This window comes from Cnephaeus nilssonii (assembly GCF_951640355.1).
Source record: "Cnephaeus nilssonii genome assembly, chromosome: 13".
Lineage (NCBI taxonomy): Eukaryota > Metazoa > Chordata > Mammalia > Chiroptera > Vespertilionidae > Cnephaeus > Cnephaeus nilssonii.
Window position 1 is genome coordinate 60240219 of NC_137084.1, and position 18930 is coordinate 60259148.

Here is an 18930-nt window from a genome sequence, read left to right on the forward strand (position 1 = left end):
TTCATTGTGCTGCCCTTTTTTTCTTTGTCTTAAACAATGAATATTTTATTTGCTCATGGTTTAAGTAGGTCAGCAATGAGTGCTGGGCTCAGCCGGTTGGTTTTTCTTCTGCTCTTGCGCCTGGCTACAATCACCTGGTGATTCAACTGCACTGGAATGGGAGACCAGACGCTGGTGTCTGGTACCAGCTGTTTGTGTTGCCTTTATAGTCTATTTTAGTAAATGTGAACATTTCTTTCCTGAGATCTTCAAAGATGTATATCCTTGCTATAGGTTCCCACTGGCACTTGAGTTAGTCAACCATGAACTGACCTACTATAGGGCCTCAAGAATCTAAGCTCTTCTAGTCCCCTCCTGTACTTGAGTGATGATTTTGGTCAAGTTCCGGGATTAAGGTGTGTGAAAGGGAAGGGTGGGGGGCAAGGCTGGAAAGGAGAAGGATCTTCAGGGGGGCGCTGAATGCCAAATTAAGTTGGACGGACTTGATTCCAGCAGCCTAATAGTCAAGATGACTGTAGTCCAATCCCACATTCTCTACGTGATGACTACCATTCAGGAAACGTAGAAAGTTAAAATTGGACTGCAGGCAGAAAATAACACCCAAACCACAAGGACTAAAGCAGTCAAATGAAAATTAAGTGGACAGCAAGCAATGACCTTTACCCTTGACAGGATCCTTCGCCTGCCGCTGTTGGCTCATGAGCTGCAGCAGAGGCTTTGCAAGTTTCCCCTGGTCCCTGGGCCTTCTAAGAGGCTCCCTGGAGCATCCGCTCTCACTCAGCAGGGTACAGAACAGTGACGGGGACACCAGCTGGCCTACAGAACAGGCAGCAGGACAGCTCTCCAGTCTGCTCACCCCAGACCCGGCCCCAGGAGGCTGGTGCCACATCCCATCTATCCACTGCAAGCAGCAGAGGCACCGTGTTCTAATCTCAGCCCTACCACTTCCTCTCTGGGCCTCATTCATAAAACGAGGGAGACCGGTGATACTCCAAGGGTGGTCTGCAAACCAGTGCCACTCTCCAACTCTGCTGCTGGTTCACAAGTACAGAAACGGAGAGCCTTCAAAGCTTTTATAGCATACTAGAGGCCCAGTGAAAAAATTTGTGCACTCGGTGGGTGGGGGGGTCCCTCAGCCTGGCCTGCGCCCTCTCGCAGTCCGGGAGCCCTCGGGGGAGAGCGGGCCTAAGCTGTCAGTTGGACATGCTTAGCACTGCTGCAGAGGCGGGAGAGGCTCCCACCACCACCGCTGCACTCGCCAGCCTTCATCCCGGCTTCCGGCTGACCATCTGCCCCCTGGTGGCCATGGTGCATCATAGTGACCAGTCATTCCACCATTCGATCAATGTGCATATTAGCCTTTTATTATATAGGATTACATAGGATGATGTTGCTACACAGCCAAGTACACAATCCGTGGAACTGTCTTATTAAATGGAGCACAGACTGGTATATATGTGGGTTCCCTGCAGCTGCTGTAATAAATTACCGCAGACTGAGTGGTGTAAACTAATATCATCGTAGCTTCTCACAGTTCTAGGGCCAGAAGCCCAAAATCAAAGTGTCAACAAGGCCACACTCCCTTCAGAGGCTCTGGGGAGACTCTGCTCCTTGCCTTTTCCAGCGTCAGGTGGCTGGTGGCCACATCACGCCTCCACTTCACTGCAGGGTGAGTGTGAGAGTGTGTGTATGTGTGTGTGATCTCCCTCTTGTTCTCTTATAAGGACATTTGTAATGGCATTTAGGCCTACCTGGAAAATCCAAATTGATCTCACCTCAAAATCCTTATCTTAATTACATCTACGCACCCTCTTGCCAAATGAGAGAACATTATTTGGATACATCTTTGGGGCTACTATTTAGTCCAGCACAGCTGATTTGCATAGCATTGAACTTGTGTGTGGCCAGTTGTACATGGTGCACACAAACCAATTCACCATTGAGGAAAAAAAAACACCCCCATCTTTCACTCAGCTAGGACCCTGCTCTTCCTCTACAACCCAGAGGCGGGGGTTGGGCAAGACCACGAAATGGGCAAGAAAGGAGAGGCGGCTAACAGATGGTAGGGGTGCACAGAGCAGGTGCAGACTGTGCCCTCGGCCTGCCCAGGGCTGGTCCCCACCTTCTCGGACAGGCAGTGCAGAAACTGTCCCCTCCTGACCATATTCCCTCACATGGCTTTAGTTGTAAAGTGATTAAATTGCTCTGTTTTCTGTTCAAGTGCCTCCCTCATCCCATAAAATGCTCAGAGTTCTCAATGTCCAAGTTTGAAAACAGACACAAAACATTTTCATTAAAATCCTTGGATATCTTGCACTGCCCTGCTACTGACATATCCTCTCCCCCAGCATCCCTCCCTATACCCTCAAGAACATTCAGGAAGTTTCCAGGCTTCATACAGAACAGAGACAACACTTGGAGACTTAACAAAACAAGGATTTACTTTCGCATTAGAAGTTGCCTTGCCGGCACAAGTAGTCCTTGTGGAACCAATGTGCTGAGTTCTTTTGCTGTTACATCTCCGCCTTAAAGGGCAGACCAAGCCAAAATACCTGAGAATGTTTAAAATGATCACACTCCATACAGGTACAGCCATTGTAAAGTGGGCACTCTATCATTCAACGACTGGTAGGAGTGAAATAGGCACAATCTTTCTGGAAAGCAATTTGTTATATCCTTACAAGTGGCTTAAAACTGTCCACCCATCTGATGTAACTCCATCCTCAGAACTTCACTAGGGAACAATCTGAAACGGGGACAAAACCGAACCCTCAGAGGTATCCATGGCAGTGTTCTATATGAAATTAAAAACAAAACAAAAAAAACTAAAAATAAACTTAATAGCCAAGAAAAGGAAATTAGATAAATTATGGTAGATTAATAAAGTTTTATGCAGCCATTAAAATAACATTTTACCAAAAAAATTTTCATTAAAATAACAACTATATTAGTAACAGTTAATCCTTACATGGACGAGGCACTATCCTATGCTTATTAGGTGCTTTGCATGTTATTAACCCCCAATCCCTATATCAACTCAAAGAGGTAGATATTGTTTTTTTCCCCACTTTACAGATCAGAAAATGGAGGCACCAAGAGTTAAGATGCCCACCCAAGGCCATCCTGCTGCTAAGAGACAGCACTGGGATCTGAGTCCACCGTGCCCAGCTCCCAAGTCCAAGCTCTTAAACCCTACACTACACTGAGTAATAACCACAAAGACATCAGGCCCTAACTCTGGAGCCTGAAATGTTACAGGATCTGGCAGATGTGATGAAGATAAGATTCTTGAGAGGAAGAGATACCCTTGATTTTCTGGGTGGGCCCTGGATGCCACCACAAGTGTCCTCATGATAGAGGCAGAGGGAGATTTCACACACACACACACACACACACACACACACACACACACACACACACAGGCAACCACACAAGAAAGGCATGTGAAAACAGAGGCAGATATTAGAGAGCTGGGGCCACATGCCAAGGAATGCCAACAGCCTCCAGATCTGGGAGGGGCGAGGAAAAGACTGACCCTGAGAGCCCCCAATAGGAGCACAGTCCTGCCTCCACCTGGATTCAGACTTCTGGCCTTTCACAACTGTGACGGACTAGATTGCTGTTGTTGTAAGCCACCCAGTTTGTGGAAATTTATTACGGCCGCCAGAGGAAACGAAGACAAGCTCCTACACCGTACTGCTCTCGATGCAAGAAAAAATATTCATATGTTCAATGGGGAAAATAGAAATAAAAATTCATACACAATGAGCTTAATTATGCATATAAAGATGCATGCAAATACAACACAATGTTTTGTAAGTGATTATCTCTGAATACTAGAATTATGGGTAATTTTCAGCATTACAGCTTTTGATATTTTTCCAAATGTCTACAATCAGAGTGAATTGCTCATACAAAAAAAAAAAGAAAATTATTTTTTTAAATTAGCAACTCACGATATTTCTGCGACTCTAATTCCATCACAAAAATTAGAAATCAAGAGGACCAAAACTCCCTGAGAATCTTCTTAATTGCGTCTCAGAGCAGCACCTGAAAAATCAGCAACGCAGATAGAGGCATGCCATTCTCCAAGGCTCACGCATCCCTTGGCCTTCCCAGGCTGTTCGTTTTCAGGCTCTGGCAGGAGCATGATGTGGCTGAAGAAGTTTCAGGCTTTGAAACAAGAGCATGTTCTGGGCTGGTAAACATAGCCCAGCTCATGTTTTCCTGTCCATCTATCTATACATGATGGGGGCGCGGGGAGGGTATGGGGTGGGGGGAGGAGGTGGGGGGGGGGAGGCAGCAATGGGAGGTCTTTATGCATTCCCAAGAGCTCAGCCAGCCCAGAGTGAGTGGTGCCGGCCACATGCCAAGAACCAAAAGCAGTGGTTTATGTAAATGTTTGATTTCTCTGTAGGTGACTTCACAGGATGAAACATCAAATTAAAGAGCGGCTTGATCTTCTTACCGAAGTCCTGACTCCAAGGTTATTCTGTTGCAAAACCCTCCTGCTATCATCTATGCAGACAGAAAACCAAAGGCCAATTTACTGTATCCACATCAAGTCCTTTGATTAAACACAGTCATAGAAAGAGTGTATTAACATTTTCCCCCAATGTATGGGCAGGGGGAACTGTATGGACCAAATAGAAGGTAGGGTGTATTTTGTGTTTTCTTTTGCATGCTGGAGAAGAAAAGAATTACTCCAAATCAGGCAGGTCAGAGCAGCGGAGCATGAAAAGCGCATGGCGTGGTTTTATTCAGCTCACCCTGTAGAGGACACATTTGGACACTGGGGTGATGAGGCCACGGTGTGGGGTTTGTCCGTTAATCTCAGGTCTGCTGACCACAAACGGAGAAAGAGTTTCGGTGGAAGAAGAGATAACATCTAGGCCTCAGTTGTGTTTCAGCTTCAGGCCCAGAAGAGCAGGGAAAGCAGACAATGCGATGCCATGGCTGATATCAGGACCAGATGCAATGACTAGTGACCACCAATCAGTGCGGACCGTGATCCTAGCTCCCTTAGTCACCACGGCTAATGAATTTTTCGCCTAGACAGCCAGCCCATCCCCTGGAAGCCATCTGAGAGACAGGCTTTTGAGCATTTGCTCACCTGTGACTCTAGGCCTGGGCCACTTTCTCTGCTGCAAGCTCCTGTTCGCGTCCTATTGGGCTTCGATGCGGGCGGGCAAATGGACCCCGTTAGTCGGATACCAAGAGCTGGTGGAACACCCAGTAAGCGTTCACTCACTGACATGCCAGACGCTGCCCCCAGGGCTGCGGGTGAGAGCCAGCCTGTGTGTCCCTACCCCCAACAGACATCAACTGAACAAGAAACTATTACTTTATGGATACAGTACATGCTGTGAACTGCAGTCCAGGATATCTTGGGAGCAGGTCATGAAGGGCCTGAGCTGAAGTACTGGGAGCACATTCAGAGGACTTGGAGGGGGGTCTCAAAGTCTCTGGGGCAGGATGAGCTGCAAGGCCCAAGTGGCCAGCAGGGACCAGGCTCCACAGGCCTGTCACCACATGGCCTGCACGCTCTCCTAAGTGTATGGGACCCTGCTACAGAGAAGCATCATCCAGTTTGCATTGTAGAAGGTTATTGTGGCTGCTGCTTGGAGATCTGGGGGGGGGGGGGATAAGGGTGAAGGTACAGATATCTGTCAAAAATAAACTCTCCGGTGGGGAAGATAAGAGATCAACCGAAGGACTTGTATGCATGCATATAAGCATAACCAATGGACGCAAAACACTGGGGGGTGAGGGCATGGATGGGAGTGTGGGGGGGGGGCGCAATGGTAAGATATGTACACATACAATACCTTAATAAAAAAAAAAGAAAAAATAAATAAATAAACTCTCCAACTTTTTCTTTTTTACCACAACTTGCAGAATAAGAAAGACACTTACTTCGCCACCCAGTACACACACACACACACACACACACACACACACACAGAGTCTATGAGAGGCTGGCTAACTGCCTGGGCTGGTGGGTGGGCTGGGACACTGGCATTCTCTGTGATGCTGGGCCAGTTTTTCAAATGCCCTGAGCCTCAGTTTCCTCATCTGTAAAGCAAGGATAACAATAATGATCCTACAGCATAGGCTGTTGTGGAGGATAAGTCAGTCAATATATGTGAAAGCCTTAGCAATGTTAACCTTTCTCTGTAAAACTATCATTGTGCACAAGTACAAGTTTCACAAAATAAAACTCAGCCTCACTACACAGACTCCACTTTCATTCTACTTCTCTTTCTTTTTTGTTTTTAAATGCTAGTAAAGATCCTCTAAATTATTTTTGGAACCCAATAGCTTGGGTCATGACCTACAGCTGGAGATGATGGCTTGGACTTGGGAGATGGCAATGAGGAAAGAAGTAGGAGGAGACAGAATTGACAGGACTTGGTGAATAATCAACATTCAAACACATGGAGGCTAACTAGCGTATTATTAAACAATGAATGGGTTACCAATGAGATCAAGGAAGACATTAAGAACTTCCTGGAAACAAATGAAACGAACACACAACAACCCAAAATCTCTGGGACACAGCAAAAGCAGTCCTGAGAGGGGAGTCCATAGTACTACAGGCCTACCTCAAGAAACAAGAAAAATCTCTAATAAACTAACCCTACAACTAAAAGAATTAGAGAACAAGAAACGCCCAGAGTAAGCAGAAGAAAGGAAATAATAAAGAACAGGGGTGAGACCCCTAGCCGGTTTGGCTCAGTGGATAGAGTGTCAACCTGTGGACTGAAGGGTCCTGAGTTCAATTCCGGTCAAGGGCACATGCCTAGGTTGCAGGCTCGATCCCCAGTAGGGGGCATGCAGGAGGCAGCTGATCAATGATCCTCTCTCATCACTGATGTTCCTATCACTCTCTCGCCCTTCCTCTCTGAAATCGATAAAACTATATTTTAAAAAAAGTAGGGGTGAGAAAGGGAAGTGTCAAAGGCACTCACAGGCCTCTGGGTTGATGAGATGGGGAACCCAGGGAAGGAGCAGGTGTGAGTCTGTGGGAAGAGAGGAAGAGAACAAACTTGTAGATCTAGAATTTCCATCTAGACATTCTGCCTGGAGGAGGATTTGAGAGGGGTGATAAAAGGAACTTAAGCACTTTACCATCAGGGAATGAGGCAGAAAGATTCACATCAGAACCGTAGCTACTGAGAAAGAATGCAGGTTTCTAGACTGGGCTCGGGGAGGTAGTCAGCCTTTGTGAATGGAACACAGCATTAAGTAGCGGGCGGGGGACTCGAGGACTTGGGGCTCCCGCCAAATGTCTTTCCTTATCCGACCAAAATAAAGCACTAATCACATTTAATTCGAGCCCGTCTGCCCATCTGTTTCTTCTACTACGTGAGTGGCTCCAGGGCAGGGGCCACCCAGCTCATTCACCTCCCTACTCCTCGGGCCTCCTAAGCCCACGGCCCTGCCAGCTGCCTGTAGTAGGTGCTCAACAAACATCTGCTGAATCGACAGCCAAGATTCAACACGATGGAACTCCCAAAGAGCCAGCTACAGTGCAGGAACGAAAACAAGGCAGAGCAAATCGGAGCGGGGGAGGCAAAATCTTCTAGGACCGTGGTCGGCAAACTGCGGCTCACAAGCCACATGCGGCTGGCTCTTTGGCCCCTTGAGTGTGGCTCTTCCATAAAATACCACGGCCTGGGCGCGTCTATTTTGAAGAAGTGGCGTTAGAAGAAGTTTAAGTTTAAAAAATTTGGCTCTCAAAAGAAATTTCCATCGCTGTACTGCTGATATTTGGCTCTGTTGACTAATATAGTTTGCTGACCCCGGGCACAGGCAAAGAGAAACTACCGCAGGGAAGGGCAGCGCCAGCGGAGGGCTCCCTGCAGAGCACATCCCAAACCTCGGCTTCTCTCTGCCTGAGGCTTCCTCCTGCCCCGCGGCAGCCCAGCGTCCTCCTCCAGACGGAAACCAGGGCCACCTGAGTTCCAGACCCATTTCCCCAGCTTCACCACCTCAGAGGACAAGGCTCTTGGGCTTCAAGTCCAAAACTGCAGGCAGACAGGCTTGAAATGATGCCCGCTGTGCCTCTACAGTCACCCAGCCTGTGCTGAGTGACAGAATGGTGGGAACATCGGGACGATGGGGCAGCTTCTCCAAGGACACGTCTCCATTAAATCCACTCCCCTCTCCACAGTCTCACCGCCCTCCTTTAATGTCTCTGATCAGGCCGAGGGGTCCAAAAGTGGCAAAACCAGTTCTGGGCTTTTCCTTTTAATTTCCACACAGGAGGCTGCCTCACACTCACTTTGGTATGCATAGGGCATCCCTGTGCCTGTGGCTCTGTAGAAACAGAGGCAGGGAAAAGCCCCATTTTAACATCCGATTACATGGCTGCACTGACATCCTTCAAGTCACTGAGACACCTGGGGCCTAACAATAAATTCTAGAAAAGAAAGAAAAAAGAGAAAAGAAAAGAAAAGAAAAGAAAAGAAAAGAAAAGAAAAGAAAAGAAAAGAAAAGAAAAGAAAAGAAAGGGGAGGGAAGGGGAGGGGAGGGGAGGGGAGGGGAGGGGAGGGGAGGGGAGGGGAGGGGAGGGGAGGGGAGGGGAGGGGAGGGGAGGGGAGGGGAGGGGAGGGGAGGGGAGGGGAGGGGAGGAAAGAAAAGGAAAGAAAAGAAAAGGGAGGGGAGGGGAGGGGAGGGGAGGGGAGGGGAGGAAAGAAAAGAAAAGAAAAGAAAAGAAAAGGGAGGGGAGGGGAGGGGAGGGGAGGGGAGGGGAGAAAAGAAAAGAAAAGGGAGGGGAGGGGAGGGGAGGGGAGGGGAGGGGAGGGGAGGGGAGGGGAGGGGAGAAAAGAAAAGAAAAGAAAAGAAAAGAAAAGAAAAGAAAAGAAAAGAAAAGAAAAGAAAAGAATCCAGGAATGTCCTGTCTAGCAAAGTCAGGTCAAGGGTCCACCTTTGGCACAGGGGACCAATCAGAAACCACACCTGGGAGAAACCAAGATGGCAGCATAGGTAATCACCGACACCTGCTGCCTCTCACAACCTCATCAAAACCACAACTAAACGGCAGAACGACTACCACCCAGAACTGTGGGAAAGCTGGCTGAATGGAAGTTCCACAACTAGAGAGGTGAAGAAAGCCCACTGAGACCGATAAGAGGTACGGAGGCGCGGAAAGTGCTGGCACCTGGATGTGCTGCTCTTTAAACCAGGAGGGAGACACAAGCTCCTGCTTGCTCTGAACTCCAGTTCTGTGCGAGACTCTGGGGGTCCCAGGCACATATGGGGTGAAACTGGACTGTCTGGCATCAGGACAGGAACGCGAGGGCAGCTTACTCTTAGAGGTGCTCATAGCGATCATTGTTCCTGCGCGAGGGGGGGGGGGGGGGGCAGTGTGGGGCACAGAGAACCTGGAACTTCTCCGGTTCAGGGCAGCCATCACTGTTTGCTCTGCCCTGGTGATTCCCAGATATCCCACCCAATTTACAATCCCACCCAAGCTGTGGGTATCGATCGGCTTTTGCATATGAATGGCCTGTCCTTTCACCTAAAAAAAAAAAACTGCAGCTGGGTCAGAGAGCCCCAGAGATTCCAAAAGAAGGCCCACTGCCTGGCACCTTGCTTCACAGCTGGGCCTCGTCTGGGCACTTCCAAACTCCATACAAAGAGGAGGGATCTGCAGATGTCTCTGTAGCTCCTGCTGGGCAGCCCCAGACAGTGGCTGACCTTGCACCTCCTTGGAGATCAGAGTGAGACCACAGCAGATTACAACTCTTCACATCCATAAAAGACACACTCAAGAGGCAGACTCAGTGAGCACCAAAGCCCTACTGAAGCAAGTCCTGCCCCATAAGGTTGTCTCCTGTGCAACAGATTTTCCAGTGTAGACACAGCTGGTTATCACAGCCAACTGGCCTGGAGGTCAACTTCTCCCAGTGATAACAACAGCAATCAAGGGAAAACTATGCACACAGTCCACCAAGGGGTGCACCAAAAGCATCTACCTCAGGTGACTGGGGAGGCTGAGCCACTGGGCCCTATAGGACACCAATCACACAAGGCCACTCTATCAACTCAAGGAGAATTAGCAGCTACCCAGTACATCGAAACAAACACAGGGAAGCAGCCAAAATGCGGAGACAAACAAGTCACAAATGAAAGAAATGGATGAAAGCAAAATACTGGATATAGAGTTCAAAACCACAGTTATAAGGTTACTCAAGAATCTTCTAGAAACCTCTGAGAAATTTAGTGAGACCCTCAAGGATATGAAAAAGGACCAATCAGAAATCAAGCATACACTGACTGAAATAAAGAATAATATACAGAGATCCAACAGCAGACTAGAGGATCCCAAGAATCAAGTCAAAGATTTGAAATACAAAGAAGAAAAAAAACACCCAACCGGAAAAGCAAAAAGAAAAAAGAATCCAAAAATATGAAGATAGTGTAAGGAGCCTCTGGGACAACTTCAAGCGTATAAACATCCAAATCATGGGGGTGCAAGAAGAAGAGAAAGAGCAAGATACTGAAAACCTATTTGAAGAAATAATGACAGAAAACTTCCCCCACCTGGTGAAAGAAATAGACTTACAAGTCCAGGAAGTGCAGAGAACCCCAAACAAGAGTAATCTAAAAAGGACCATACCAAGACACATCATAATTAAAATGCCAAGGGCAAAAGACAAAGAGAGAATCTTGAAAGCAGCAAGAGAAAAACAGTTAGTTACCTGCAAGGGAGTACCCATACAATTGTCAGCTGATTTCTCAACAGAAACTATGCAGGCCAGAAGGGAGTGGCAAGAAATATTCAAAGTGATGAATAGCAAGAACCTACAACCAAAATTACTCTACCCAGCAAAGCTATCATTCAGAATTGAAGGTCAGATAAAGAGCTTCACAGACAAGAAAAAAACTAAAGGAGTTTATCACCACCAAACCAGTATTATATGAAATGCTGAAGTGTATTCTCTAAAAAGAGGAAGAAAAAGGTAAAGATAAAAATTATGAACAACAAAGTGACAACAAATACTTATCTATCAACAAGTGAATCTAAAAATCCAGTGAATAAAAAATCTGAAGAACAGAATAAACTGGTGAATATAACAGAATCAGGGGCATAGAAAGGGAGTGGACTGACAATTCTGGGGGGAAAGAGGGTGTGGGGTGTGGGAAGAGACTGGACAGAAAACTTACACCTAAGGACGAGGACATGGGGAGGGCGGGGGGGTAAGGGCATGGGGTGAGGTGGGAACCGGGTGGAAGGGAGCTATGGGGGGAAAAAAGAGGAACTGTAATAATCTGAACAACAAAGATTTATTTAAAAAAAACGGAAGACGGGGAAAAAAAAAAGGAAACCACACCTGGCAGGCCCCAAGAGTGGTCAGAGGATAAGCAGTCCCTCAGAAGGGGTGGGGACATGGGGGGATGCCAGTTCCAAAAGATGGAAGAGGCTGAGCAGATTAAATAATAAAAATAAGTGGAAGCTCGTGCACACTACGGCTAGGCCGCTGCTCTTCAGACGCCGAGTGCAGTGATCTCTCTTCTTTCTACATCACAGCGGGCATCATTGGGGCACTAAATTGTGAAGTAACCATAGTAAAGAACAGCCAGTACAGAATAAGGTGCTAATCGTGCAGAAAAGATGTTGAGAGCAAACAGAATTGGGAAAGAGAGAGATCAATATACCCATTTACATCCCAGTAGTATCCGAAAACTAGATCTCTCCATGCTGCGATTCTGGGCAGAGAAAAACTGCTATTTCTTCAACAATGAAAGTCAGACTAGCCTTTTCAGCCTCCCTGCCCCCGCCTACCCCGGATGCCCCTTACAGCTGAGCGAGGCAGCCTCTCCTTAGGTCCAGTCTTCTTCTTCTTGTTTGACTGTTGACAGTATTACAGATGTCCCCCATTTTCTCCTCCTTGGCCCCCCTCCACCCAGGCCCCGTCCCTCCCAGGCCTTCCCCACACTATGGTCTGTGACCACGGGCTCTGCACATGTGCGTACAGGTTCTCTGGTGACTCTCTCCCCGTGCCCATCACTGCCTTGCGGAGACTGGCACAGTTCCCTTGGGCTGCTTAATTGAGTCACACACTTCTACGGCCCTCACGAGGGCACTGTCCTAAGCGCTCTACAAACACGGTGCTCTCAGCAGCAGACGTTCACTTTCGCCAGCTTCACGGGCCGCACACGGCTATGGTGACTTCCAAAAGGGACCTAGGAAACAGAACTTTTTGAACCTTTTCTCCAAGGTCTAACCCAGCGGTCGGCAAACTCATTAGCCAACAGAGCCAAATATCAACAGTACAACGACTGAATTTTCTTCTGAGGGCCAAATTTTTTAAACTTAAACTTCTTCTAACGCCACTTCTTCAAAACAGACTCGCCCAGGCCGTGGTATTTTGTGGAAGAGCCACACTCAAGGCGCCCAAGAGCCGCGTGTGGCTCGCGAGCCGCAGTTTGCCGACCAGGGTCTCACCTAAGCCCACGTGGCTGAAATCCACCCCCTTTCTCTAGCTCCAGCACTTTGCTTCTCTCCCTGAGCCCACTCCCTTCTCTCCTTCCACAGACCAGAGATAAAGGTTCGTGTGTATCACAAGCACTTACAGTGTGCGAAGCACTTTCTACCCATGAGCTCGCCTCATTCTCACAGCAATCCCAGCCGGCCTGCTTTTAAGCCCTCTTCACAGAAGAAAGAACCGGTTGTGCAGGGAGGTGACTGTCGGGGCTAACTCTCCACCTGGGGACTGGCAGCGCTGAGTGGCAGGGACTGCACACTCCATCGTACCCACATGAAAGTGGCTCCCTGGAAAGTAACTCCTGTGTGGTGTCCCTGGAAAAGCCACCCTTGGCAAAAACACTCATGTGCTGTCCCTTCAAAAAATGACTGTAGCCCTGGCTGGTGTGGCTGTTCGCTGGGCATCATCCAGTGAACCAAAGGTTTGCCAGTTCGATTCCCAGTCAGGGCTCATGCCCCCTGGGTTTCGGGCTCGATTCCCAGTGGGGTGCCTGCAGGAGGCAGCCGACCAATGTTGTGCTCTCACTGTTGCACTCACTTCGATATTTCCCTCCCTTCCTCTCCCTCTAAAAATCAATAAACTATTCTTTTTTTTAAATGATTGTAACTGAGGTAAAATTCACATAACATAAATGCACCATTTGTAAAGTATTCAATTCAGTGCCATTCAGCACATTCACAATGTTGTACAACTACTGCCTCTATCTAGTTCCAAAATATTTTCATCGCCAGCCCCCCACAAAAAAAACTCATACCATTAAGTGGTCAATCCCCACGCTCCCCTCCCCCAGCCCCTGGCAACCGCTCATGTGTTTTCTGTCTCCATGGATTTATCTACTCTGGATATTTCACATAAATGCAATCACATAGAATCTAATGGACAAAATGAAATGACCAACAAAATAAGACCCGAAGCTTGGAGGCATGGAACAGACTGACATACCTCAATGTGAGGTTGGGGGGACGAGGAGAGATAAACCAAAGAATTTGTATACTTATATGCAAAGCCCATGGACAGGGACAAAAGGGTACTGAAGACCTGAGGGGGTGGGTAGGGGCTGGGCATAGAGGGGTAAAAGGGGGGCGGGGGGGGGGGAAATGGGAGACATCTGTAATACTGTCAACAATAAAAAATATACATTAAAAATAAAAAAAAATAAATGCAATCACATAATTTGTGGCCTTTTGTGTTTGGCTTCTTTCACTTGTAGCAAAGTGTTTTCAAGGTTTACCCAGGTTGTAGCATATATCTGTACTTCGTTTCTTTTTATGGTTGAATAATATCCCATTGTATGGATACGCCACATTTCCTTTATCCATTCATTAACTGATGGACATTGGGGTTGTTTCCATTTGGGTATTGTGAACAGTGTTGCTATGAACATCTGTACACAAAGATTAGAGTCGCTGTTTTCAATTCTTTTGCAAATATACCTAGGATGGAATTGCCAGCTCCTATGGTAATTAATTCTATGTTTCACTTTTTGAGGAGCCCTTTAAAATGTTTTTTAAAATATGAGACTTCACAAAGAAAATACAAAAGAAAACTGAAAGCAAAATGTAAAACCAAAGTGAGCTCAAAGAAGTTAAAAAATGTATTTTCCTACTCTCACCCAATTTTTGAATAAGTTCAAATCCAGGCAGAAGGAACCCAAGCAGTATAGTTATTTTTAAAAGGCCGAGAACACTAGGAAGGGAAAATTAAGATATGCAATTCTACCAAATAATTAACAAGGATTTCTGTGTCTCCAGAAAAAAGAAGAAAAAAAAAGTGTGTGCGCATGCACGCACGTGTATTTTTTTATTGATTTCAAAGAGAGAGAGTGAGGGAGGGAAAGAGGGAGGGGGAGGGAGAGAGAGAAGAGAGAGACATCGACTTGTTGCTCCACTTATTTATTTATGCATTTGTTGGTTGCTTCTTGTGTGTGCCCTGACCAGGGATTGAACCCGAACCTTGATGTAGCAGGACGACCCTCTAACGCACTGAGCTACCCGCCCAGGGCCTTTCCACAATATTTTTAACAACAAAGTCACACCTAGACAGGACTTTCACTAAAAACCATGTGATTGTCTACAAGACTATTAAACCAAAGAAAGTTTAGAAGACCCAACAGAGGCCCTGAACCAGAATCGGGAAAGACTGCGTTCTCTGCTCTGGCTCTCATTTCTAGTAAAACCATTTTTCTCTTTGGGAAGACGAGCTGCTAGCATCAAAAAAACCAGCACCATATAAAAAGCAATCTTGCCACACCTCATAGGTCATCAGAAAAAATGCAAATTAAAATGAGACACTACTCAACACCTATTAGAATGGGCACAATCCAGAATACCGACAACACCAAGTGCTGGTGAGGATGTGGAGCAACAGGAACGCTCATTCACTGTCGGTGGGAATGAAAAATGGTACAGTCACTTTTGATGATAATTAGGCTGTATTTCTTACAAAACTAAACATACTCTTACCATATGACCCACCAATTGTGCTTCCTGGTATGTACCCAAAAGACCTGGAAACTTATGTCCACACAAAACCTGCGCATGAATGTTCATAGCAGCTTTATTCATAACTGCCAAAATTTGGAAGCAGCTAAGATGTCCTTCAGTAGGTGAATGGATAAAGAAACTGTGGTTCATCCACAATGGAATATTGTTCTGCACTAAATAGTAATGAGCTATCAAGCCATGAAAAGACATAGAGGAACCTTAATGTACATTATTAAAGTAAAAGAAGCCAATCTGAGGCGGCTACATACTGTAGGAGTCCAACTATATGACATTTTAGAAAAGGCAAACTAAGGAGACAGTGAAAATATCAGAGGCTGCCAGGCACTGGGGGCGGGAAGAATGAACAGACAGAGCACAGAGGATTTCGGGGCAGTGAAAATACTATGTATGATCCCATGGTATTCTGGATACATGTCACATGTGTCCAAACCTACAGGATATACACCACCAAGAGTGAACCCTAATGCAAACCAGGGACTATGGGTGATTGTGATGTGTCAATAATGTAGGTTCATCCATTTTACCAACTGTACCACTGGGGTGGGGGATGTTGACATTGGGGGAGGCAAATGGGAGAAGGAATGACAGGGGGTGCGAAGGAAATCTCTGTATCTTCTGCTATGAACCTAATTAAAAAAAAAAAAGTTTGTGTCCATTCCCTTAAAAGAATATATCTAATCGGCTCTAAACCATGTGCATTACTTTAAGAATGACTTACTAGAAACTTGAGTCTGGGGGAAAATAACAAAAAAGAAACTTAGTCTGGCCCAAGGGAGAGCGAGGCAAGCACGAGCACAATCCAGGGTGCACACACTCTCTGCATCTCGTCTTTCAGCAGCTTTTATGAAGCTGCCCATCACCCATGATATTAACTGGGAGGACAGCGACAAGATGGGAATGCAGAGGGACTGTACCAAAAAGGACACATCAGCACCTTTAAATTAAGTGAAGGATAAAAGAGTTCTCTGAAGGACATGGCAAGCTAACTACAAATGACAACACGGACTCTTCTGATACCAGCGAGACACCAACATGACAGGGACGGCTGACAAATCAGGTGCAGGCAGGCGTGCTGGCAGCATTCACGGGGCAGGTGTTCGATTAGGCAGGAAGTGGGCTGAAAACAACTCAATTAATTCGTCCTGCACGCCTGTCCCCGAGAACAAGATGATAACCCGCAATACCAGCAGCAGGCCAGAGATGAGCTCACACCTCAGCTTATGCAAAAGGGGTTGGCTAGTCAAGATATGCATGCAGCATAAAAAATTACACTGAGATCAGTCCTTTAAGGTTCAAACTAAAACCAAAGGCCAGGAAGGCAACAGAGTGAGAAGGCAGCTTATTACAAATTTAAAAGTCATTCCTTTCTCCTGAGTGACTCTCCCTGGTCAGCCTCCGATGCAGGCAGCCCTCCGCGCTTGGGCTGAGTGCGATAAGGACAAACACGGACATGATGAAAACACCAACACAAAGTGTTGCAATCTTCCTTATTTGTAACATCCCCTACATGCGAGGTTCTGCCAAACCCAGATTTAAGTCCAGCCCACCAGGCGTAGCTATGGCCTGAATATACTAGAAAATATACATAAAAAGCATGAGGAGTCATTCGGCAGAGGCTAGAGAAAGGGAGATATACTGAGAATATAAATTCAAGGAAAGAAAAACAAAGGCTATCAGGATCAGCATCCGGCAGAGGGCTACCTAGGGCAGAGGGCTACCTAGGGCAGAGGGCTACAGGTCCTTAACACAAAGTGGGATCTCGCCCTCCGGGCAGCCAGCATCACATCCCTTGGACCAGATAAGAAACTGAACGCAAGCAGAGCGTTCAAGCTCGAAGGAGGCTGAAGCATCTGGGCCACGCCCTTGTTTTAGAGAAAATAATACTGAGGGTCAGAGGGGTTCGGCAATATATCCAGGGCCCACTGTTACCAACGACTACAGCCAGGTCTGTAATCCTGGTCTCCTGGAAAGCCTTCCACTAACAACATGAATGATGATGATGATGATGATGATGATGATGATGATGATGAAGAGGAGGATGATAGCTCCCATGTGCTGAAGAACTCATAAGCAGACATTACAATGAGGGCTTTACATATTTTATCCCATTTAATTCTCAATAAACTATACAGTAGTGGTATTATTATGAGCCCATTTCACAGAATGGGGTGCAGAGAGGTTAAGCCACTTGCCCAAAGTCACACAGCTTGTTAGAAGCACAGGAAGATTTGCAACATGGATGGATGCTAAGTTAAATAAGCCAGATACAAAAAAAAAACAAATACTGTATGATCTCACTAATAGGTGGAATCTAAAAAAGTCAAACTCACAGAAGCAGAGGATAGAATGGCAGCTGCCAGGAGCTGGGCGGCGTGGTGGAGAGGAATAGCAAGATGATGGACTAGAAGCACAAACTTTCCATTTTAAGATGATTACGTTCTCAGTTATAAGATGAATAAGCCCTGGGGATGTAATGTACAGCATGGTGACTACAGTTAATAATACTGTATTGTGTACTTGGAATTTGCTAAGACAGATCTTAAATGTTCTTACCACACACACACATACACTGTGGTAACTGTGTGGGGTGATGCATGTGTTAATTAGCTTGATTGTGGTAATCACTTTACAACGTATAACTAGGTCAAATCATCATGTTGTATTCTTTAAACACATACAATTGCTATTTGATAATTATAATGCAATGAAGCTGAAAAAATAAATAAAAGGAGAAAAGGGCAGCACAGGCAGATGGAAACCTAGGTCTAGCTAAAGTCTGTGCTCTTAACCAGTGTACTTGACTTTTTCCAATCGAGGGAGAAAGTCACCTTTTCAACTACAGTGTAAACCAGATCCCACTTTATGTTAAAAAATTACCCATCATGGGATAATTTTTACTGTCTTCCACCTTTCCCTTCCAAGATTCAAAAACAACCAGAATGAATGGATATAAAGAACAAACATCTTTGTTAACCAGGGAGAAAGAAGGCTGAAGACTGCCCAGCCTAAACCACAGAACCGAACAGACTCAGACTCGAAAATGAGGCATTCATGCCAAAACCAGGTCCCTTTGGGATTCTGTCCAGCATCTCATGTCCTGGGTCTTGCACCTTCAACATGTCACATATGTATTTTCACATAGTTCATTCTGACTGGATAACGGTGCTGCTAGGCCTAGTTGGTGATTTCAGAATCGGTATTTACCAGATGTTGGAGCTTCCACTAAAAATATTACTGTGCTGGGCACAAAATCACCAGGTTAATCATACACATAGTTATGTTCAGTTTCAGGAAACAGTTGTGCTTTGTTTTAAATTGTGGTTTAAAAAAACACCCACATTAAATTGAAACCGTTGTTTTCTGATAAAATAAAAAGCACCTGGTAGTCCTATCTCTCACTGCATAAGAAAGATGCTGTGCTTCTCTCACCTACAAAACCAGAACGTCTCCCTCCGCACACAGACACCTGCTCCATTGCAACATTCACTCCCTTCAACTCACAAACCACAGGTTCGAGCTTCTAGTTCAAGATCTACGACCATCACAGAACTGGGGCTCTGGAAGGTGCCTCCCACAGCGGGCCTGGCATGAGTCACTTAATCGCTCTTAAGATTAATCGTAAAAACAAGAGCAGCAGATAATGCTTCCTGGCGGCTTATCAGATGCCGAGCACCGTGCTAAAGGCACGTACCTGGAGTTGTCGCCTCTAATCCGCACAGTAGCCCTGAGGTGGTGCCCTCATTACACCCAGCTAAACGAGGGAGAGAGTGACGCTGAGCCGGGTTAAGGAACGTGCCCAACGCCGCTCACCTGGATGCTGCACACAGAACTCGAACCTGGTCCCTCAGACTTCAAAGCCCAAACTCTCAACTAGCACACACAGGCCGTCTCTCTCTTTCCTCACAAAGCGTGGCACCGTGGTCGGCAAA

The 18930-nt window shown here is 46.4% G+C and overlaps 1 protein-coding gene across 13 annotated transcripts in view; it reads right to left on the reverse strand.

Moving 5' to 3' along the window:
- The window catches only part of SMCO4 (single-pass membrane protein with coiled-coil domains 4), a 64265-nt gene that overhangs the window by 22717 nt on the left and 22618 nt on the right, over positions 1-18930 (reverse strand). The window contains exon 1 of one of the 13 annotated variants that reach the window (XM_079787149.1): positions 5114-5671. The exons of the other annotated variants lie outside the window; for them this stretch is intronic. The gene's annotated coding sequence lies outside the window, so the exon portion shown is untranslated. Of the gene's footprint in view, positions 1-5113; positions 5672-18930 lie in introns of those variants that run through there. 13 annotated transcript variants of the gene reach the window in all.